The 7,500-nt window shown below is 58.5% G+C and overlaps 3 non-coding genes across 3 annotated transcripts; all 3 read right to left on the bottom strand.

The window, feature by feature from the left end:
- Positions 1–3,273: 3,273 nt before the first annotated feature.
- On the bottom strand, positions 3,274–3,392 carry LOC125981443 (5S ribosomal RNA). Its single transcript, XR_007485948.1, has one exon. It is a non-coding gene; the product is annotated as a 5S ribosomal RNA (ribosomal RNA).
- An 839-nt stretch (positions 3,393–4,231) lies between these two features.
- LOC125981506 (5S ribosomal RNA) lies at positions 4,232–4,350 on the bottom strand. Its single transcript, XR_007486010.1, has one exon. It is a non-coding gene; the product is annotated as a 5S ribosomal RNA (ribosomal RNA).
- A 634-nt stretch (positions 4,351–4,984) lies between these two features.
- On the bottom strand, positions 4,985–5,103 carry LOC125981611 (5S ribosomal RNA). The gene has a single exon (XR_007486098.1). It is a non-coding gene; the product is annotated as a 5S ribosomal RNA (ribosomal RNA).
- Positions 5,104–7,500: the final 2,397 nt, after the last annotated feature.

Here is a 7,500-nt window from a genome sequence, read left to right as displayed (position 1 = left end):
TTGGACTTCCAGCGGCCGGCGAGCTCGCGCACCCGCCCGGCACATCCGGGAGGCCGTGCGCACGAGCCAAGTGGCCGAAAATAGCCCCCGCCGAGCGGATCGGCTGTTTATAAGCACCGCGGAGGTGGTCGCGGCGCCTCATTCGACTTCCAGCGGCCGGCGAGCTCGCGCACCCGCCCGGCACATCCGGGAGGCCGTGCGCACGAGCCAAGTGGCCGAAAATAGCCCCCGCCGAGCGGATCGGCTGTTTATAAGCACCGCGGAGGTGGTCGCGGCGCCTCATTCGACTTCCAGCGGCCGGCGAGCTCGCGCACCCGCCCGGCACATCCGGGAGGCCGTGCGCACGAGCCAAGTGGCCGAAAATAGCCCCCGCCGAGCGGATCGGCTGTTTATAAGCACCGCGGAGGTGGTCGCGGCGCCTCATTCGACTTCCAGCGGCCGGCGAGCTCGCGCACCCGCCCGGCACATCCGGGAGGCCGTGCGCACGAGCCAAGTGGCCGAAAATAGCCCCCGCCGAGCGGATCGGCTGTTTATAAGCACCGCGGAGGTGGTCGCGGCGCCTCATTCGACTTCCAGCGGCCGGCGAGCTCGCGCACCCGCCCGGCACATCCGGGAGGCCGTGCGCACGAGCCAAGTGGCCGAAAATAGCCCCCGCCGAGCGGATCGGCTGTTTATAAGCACCGCGGAGGTGGTCGCGGCGCCTCATTCGACTTCCAGCGGCCGGCGAGCTCGCGCACCCGCCCGGCACATCCGGGAGGCCGTGCGCACAAGCCAAGTGGCCGAAAATAGCCCCGCCGAGCGGATCGGCTGTTTATAAGCACCGCGGAGGTGGTCGCGGCGCCTCATTCGACTTCCAGCGGCCGGCGAGCCCGCGCACCCGCCCGGCACATCCGGGAGGCCGTGCGCACGAGCCAAGTGGCCGAAAATAGCCCCCGCCGAGCGGATCGGCTGTTTATAAGCACCGCGGAGGTGGCCGCGGCGCCTCATTCGACTTCCAGCGGCCGGCGAGCTCGCGCACCCGCCCGGCACATCCGGGAGGCCGTGCGCACGAGCCAAGTGGCCGAAAATAGCCCCCGCCGAGCGGATCGGCTGTTTATAAGCACCGCGGAGGTGGTCGCGGCGCCTCATTCGACTTCCAGCGGCCGGCGAGCTCGCGCAACCGCCTGGCACATCCGGGAGGCCGTGCGCACGAGCCAAGTGGACGAAAATAGCCCCCGCCGAGCGGATCGGCTGTTTATAAGCACCGCGGAGGTGGTCGCGGCGCCTCATTCGACTTCCAGCGGCCGGCGAGCTCGCGCACCCGCCCGGCACATCCGGGAGGCCGTGCGCACGAGCCAAGTGGCCGAAAATAGCCCCCGCCGAGCGGATCGGCTGTTTATAAGCACCGCGGAGGTGGTCGCGGCGCCTCATTCGACTTCCAGCGGCCGGCGAGCTCGCGCACCCGCCCGGCACATCCGGGAGGCCGTGCGCACGAGCCAAGTGGCCGAAAATAGCCCCCGCCGAGCGGATCGGCTGTTTATAAGCACCGCGGAGCTGGTCGCGGCGCCTCATTCGACTTCAAGCGGCCGGCGAGCTCGCGCACCCGCCCGGCACATCCGGGAGGCCGTGCGCACGAGCCAAGTGGCCGAAAATAGCCCCCGCCGAGCGGATCGGCTGTTTATAAGCACCGCGGAGGTGGTCGCGGCGCCTCATTCGACTTCCAGCGGCCAGCGAGCTCGCGCACCCGCCCGGCACATCCGGGAGGCCGTGCGCACGAGCCAAGTGGCCGAAAATAGCCCGCGCCGAGCGGATCGGCTGTTTATAAGCACCGCGGAGGTGGTCGCGGCGCCTCATTCGACTTCAAGCGGCCGGCGAGCTCGCGCACCCGCCCGGCACATCCGGGAGGCCGTGCGCACGAGCCAAGTGGCCGAAAATAGCCCCCGCCGAGCGGATCGGCTGTTTATAAGCACCGCGGAGGTGGTCGCGGCGCCTCATTCGATTTCCAGCGGCCGGCGAGCCCGCGCACCCGCCTGGCACATCCGGGAGGCCGTGCGCACGAGCCAAGTGGCCGAAAATAGCCCCCGCCGAGCGGATCGGCTGTTTATAAGCACCGCGGGGGTGGTCGCGGCGCCTCATTCGACTTCCAGCGGCCGGCGAGCTCGCGCACCCGCCCGGCACATCCGGGAGGCCGTGCGCACGAGCCAAGTGGCCGAAAATAGCCCCCGCCGAGCGGATCGGCTGTTTATAAGCACCGCGGAGGTGGTCGCGGCGCCTCATTAGACTTCCAGCGGCCGGCGAGCCCGCGCACCCGCCCGGCACATCCGGGAGGCCGTGCGCACGAGCCAAGTGGCCGAAAATAGCCCCCGCCGAGCGGATCGGCTGTTTATAAGCACCGCGGAGGTGGCCGCGGCGCCTCATTCGACTTCCAGCGGCCGGCGAGCTCGCGCACCCGCCCGGCACATCCGGGAGGCCGTGCGCACGAGCCAAGTGGCCGAAAATAGTCCCCGCCGAGCGGATCGGCTGTTTATAAGCACCGCGGAGGTGGTCGCGGCGCCTCATTCAACTTCCAGCGGGCCGCGCACTCGCGCACGCCGCCCGGTTCAAATTTTCTAAGTGCAACGCACAATGAGATGCATGAGAAACGGCCTTGGTTACCATCACATTTGAAGCGATGAATACGAAGTTAAATTTTATGACTCGGTGTATAAGTCGAGGTCGATTTTTTTCGGTCGATTTTGGATCGAAAAAGGTCGACCAATACACCGGCAAATACGGTATATATACTTATTATAAATGTAGTATTTATTTATATAGATTTATTGTTTATTTATATATATAAAGGCAGGTCCGCAAAAATATTTCTGACGCGTAGCCGGTCCGTGGCGCAAGAAAGGTTGGGGACCACTAGTCTAAAAGAATCTGGCCGTAACTGGAATAGGGTTCTACGCGAATGCCCAACGGAAAAGTGAAGTGCACAAAACCTGCATTTGGCTGTATCAAAATAAATGTCATGAAAAAGGTAAAAACACTACATGGAAGCGCAATGTGTTGTGCTGGGTTCTTTTACAAGTAAAGACTGCTGCTTTGAGTTCACAGGGAGCCATGCTCTTTATTCACTGTACATAGAGGTTTTTAACTCGTGTTGTAGTTTCAGTGTCGGAGTTCAAACTAGGCTTGCAGTTTCCGAATGCCATTCGTGATGGGTGCTGTAAAAAGTTCTTGGCTTAAACGATTGAAGTGCACATAAGAAAAAAAAAAAAAAAAGAGCTTGAAGTGCACATAAGAAAAAGAAAAAGCTTACAGCACCTGGTATTCCCAGGCAGTCTCCCATCCAAGTACTAACCAGGCCCGACCCTGCTTAGCTTCCGAGATCAGACGAGATCAGGCGTTCTCAGGGTAGTATGGCCGTAAGCCGTGAGGTGACCCAACATTTTGCATTTTATAGACACAATCGCCCCTGAAACTAGCGAGCAAGCCAATGAAGCCTTCAAAACTGCTTCGGCACATGGAGACCAAGCATCCTGCATTAAAAGACAAACCTTAACCACTTTGGGTTTCATTGTCTCCGATTACGCCTGGATGGGACCGGCTCGTTTCTGAGAAACAAGCTCGGTGCTCCCAATAATTCAACGTAATGGTGACTTTTATTTTTATGTGGTTTATATTTGTTTTTATGCCAGTCGTATCATTTTATTTAATCCTATTTATATATATTTATTATAAATGTAGTATTTATTTATATAGATTTATTGTTTATTTATATATATAAAGGCAGGTCCGCAAAAATATTTCTGACGCGTAGCCGGTCCGTGGCGCAAGAAAGTTTGGGGACCACTAGTCTAAAAGAATCTGGCCGTAACTGGAATAGGGTTCTACGCGAATGCCCAACGGAAAAGTGAAGTGCACAAAACCTGCATTTGGCTGTATCAAAATAAATGTCATGAAAAAGGTAAAAACACTACATGGAAGCACAATGTGTTGTGCTGGGATCTTTTACAAGTAAAGACTGCTGCTTTGAGTTCACAGGGAGCCATGCTCTTTATTCACTGTACATAGTCTGTCCTCTAGCGGTAAAAACGTGAACTGCAATGCTATGGCTGTCGCCACACAATGTAGGTTTTAAACTCGTGTTGTAGTTTCAGTGTCGGAGTTCAAACTAGGCTTGCAGTTTCCGAATGCCATTCTTGATGGGTGCTGTAAAAAGTTCTTGGCTTAAACGATTGAAGTGCACATAAGAAAAAAAAAAAAAAAAAGCTTACGGTAACTGGTATTCCCAGGCGGTCTCCCATCCAAGTACTAACCAGGCCCGACCCTGCTTAGCCTCCGAGATCGGACGAGATCGGGCGCTCTCAGGGTAGTATGGCCGTAAGCCGTGAGACCGCTCAGAATTTTTCATTTTATAGACACAATCGCCCCTGAAACCATGCCAAGCAGCGGCGGGACTTGATGGCTGTGGTAAAAGTTTCCTTTCACAATTGACGTGGGAAAAAAAAAAAAAAAAAAAGGCTTTCAGCACCTGGTATTCCCGGACGGTCACCCTTCACTTTTGTTTTTTTTTTTGTTTTTTTTACAACCAGGGCCGAAACAGTCTTTCTTCCAAGGCTTTTGGTGTTTTCTGGAAACATGGCTATCATGAAAAGTTATTGACAGCTTTTTATGCGGTAGCACGAATTTGCCGTTGCGACCTGCATTTTGCTGAATCAAAATAAATGCCTTGAAAAGTTTAAAAACACTTCATGGAAGTGTTGTGTTGGGTTCTTTTACAACTCAAGCCTGCTGCTTTGAGTTCACAGGGAGCCATGCTCACTGTACATAGTCTGCTCTCTAGCGGTAAAAAATTTAACTACAATGCTGTGGATGTCACCACATAATATAGCTTTCAAACTCGTGTTATAGTTTCAATGTCGGAGTTTAAATTAGGCTTGCTGTTTCCGGATGCCATTCGTGATGGGTGTTGTAAAAAATAGCTTCTTAAACGATTGAAGTGCACATAAGAAAAAGAAAAAGCTTACAGCACCTGGTATTCCCAGGCGGTCTCCCATCCAAGTACTAACCAGGCCCGACCCTGCTTAGCTTCCGAGATCGGACGAGATCGGGGGTTCTCAGGGTAGTATGGCCGTAAGCCGTGAGGTGACCCAACATTTTGCATTTTATAGACACAATCGCCCCTGAAACTAGCGAGCGAGCCAATGAAGCCTTCAAAACTGCTTCGGCACATGGAGACCAAGCATCCTGCATTAAAAGACAAACCTTAACCACTTCGGGTTTCATTGTCTCCGATTACGCCTGGATGGGACCGGCTCGTTTCTGAGAAACAAGCTCGGTGCTCCCAATAATTCAACGTAATGGTGACTTTTATTTTTATGTGGTTTATATTTGTTTTTATGCCAGTCGTATCATTTTATTTAATCGTATTTACCGTATTTGCCGGTGTACAGGTCGACTCGGTGTATAAGTCGACCCCCTAAAATTCGACGGAAATTTACGATTTTATGATATATCCTTTGTATAAGTCGAGCTCAATTGTTGCATTATATTAAACTTCAAAATTCAATATGCGAAATGTATTGACGAAATGTGTTCAAATTCTGGGAGGCCGTGCGCATGCTGCTGTTTATAAGCACCGCGGAGGAGATCGCGGCCGGCGAGCTCGCGCACGCCGCCCGGCACCAACGGGAGGCCGGAAATAGCTCCAAGCCGAGCGGATCGGCACTTTATAAGCACCGCGGAGGAGATCGCGGCGCCTCATTGGACTTCCAGCGGCCGGCGAGCTCGCGCACCCGCCCGGCACATCCGGGAGGCCGTGCGCACGAGCCAAGTGGCCGAAAATAGCCCCCGCCGAGCGGATCGGCTGTTTATAAGCACCGCGGAGGTGGTCGCGGCGCCTCATTCGACTTCCAGCGGCCGGCGAGCTCGCGCACCCGCCCGGCACATCCGGGAGGCCGTGCGCACGAGCCAAGTGGCCGAAAATAGCCCCCGCCGAGCGGATCGGCTGTTTATAAGCACCGCGGAGGTGGTCGCGGCGCCTCATTCGACTTCCAGCGGCCGGCGAGCTCGCGCACCCGCCCGGCACATCCGGGAGGCCGTGCGCACGAGCCAAGTGGCCGAAAATAGCCCCCGCCGAGCGGATCGGCTGTTTATAAGCACCGCGGAGGTGGTCGCGGCGCCTCATTCGACTTCCAGCGGCCGGCGAGCTCGCGCACAAGCCCGGCACATCCGGGAGGCCGTGCGCACGAGCCAAGTGGCCGAAAATAGCCCCGCCGAGCGGATCGGCTGTTTATAAGCACCGCGGAGGTGGTCGCGGCGCCTCATTCGACTTCCAGCGGCCGGCGAGCCCGCGCACCCGCCCGGCACATCCGGGAGGCCGTGCGCACGAGCCAAGTGGCCGAAAATAGCCCCCGCCGAGCGGATCGGCTGTTTATAAGCACCGCGGAGGTGGCCGCGGCGCCTCATTCGACTTCCAGCGGCCGGCGAGCTCGCGCACCCGCCCGGCACATCCGGGAGGCCGTGCGCACGAGCCAAGTGGCCGAAAATAGCCCCCGCCGAGCGGATCGGCTGTTTATAAGCACCGCGGAGGTGGTCGCGGCGCCTCATTCGACTTCCAGCGGCCGGCGAGCTCGCGCACCCGCCCGGCACATCCGGGAGGCCGTGCGCACGAGCCAAGTGGACGAAAATAGCCCCCGCCGAGCGGATCGGCTGTTTATAAGCACCGCGGAGGTGGTCGCGGCGCCTCATTCGACTTCCAGCGGCCGGCGAGCTCGCGCACCCGCCCGGCACATCCGGGAGGCCGTGCGCACGAGCCAAGTGGCCGAAAATAGCCCCCGCCGAGCGGATCGGCTGTTTATAAGCACCGCGGAGGTGGTCGCGGCGCCTCATTCGACTTCCAGCGGCCGGCGAGCTCGCGCACCCGCCCGGCACATCCGGGAGGCCGTGCGCACGAGCCAAGTGGCCGAAAATAGCCCCCGCCGAGCGGATCGGCTGTTTATAAGCACCGCGGAGCTGGTCGCGGCGCCTCATTCGACTTCAAGCGGCCGGCGAGCTCGCGCACCCGCCCGGCACATCCGGGAGGCCGTGCGCACGAGCCAAGTGGCCGAAAATAGCCCCCGCCGAGCGGATCGGCTGTTTATAAGCACCGCGGAGGTGGTCGCGGCGCCTCATTCGACTTCCAGCGGCCAGCGAGCTCGCGCACCCGCCCGGCACATCCGGGAGGCCGTGCGCACGAGCCAAGTGGCCGAAAATAGCCCGCGCCGAGCGGATCGGCTGTTTATAAGCACCGCGGAGGTGGTCGCGGCGCCTCATTCGACTTCAAGCGGCCGGCGAGCTCGCGCACCCGCCCGGCACATCCGGGAGGCCGTGCGCACGAGCCAAGTGGCCGAAAATAGCCCCCGCCGAGCGGATCGGCTGTTTATAAGCACCGCGGAGGTGGTCGCGGCGCCTCATTCGATTTCCAGCGGCCGGCGAGCCCGCGCACCCGCCTGGCACATCCGGGAGGCCGTGCGCACGAGCCAAGTGGCCGAAAAT

The sequence above is a fragment of the Syngnathus scovelli genome, chromosome 14 (assembly GCF_024217435.2).
Source record: "Syngnathus scovelli strain Florida chromosome 14, RoL_Ssco_1.2, whole genome shotgun sequence".
Taxonomy (NCBI): domain Eukaryota; kingdom Metazoa; phylum Chordata; class Actinopteri; order Syngnathiformes; family Syngnathidae; genus Syngnathus; species Syngnathus scovelli.
Note: the sequence above shows the minus strand (reverse complement) of the source record. Positions and strands in the feature narration are given on the sequence as shown.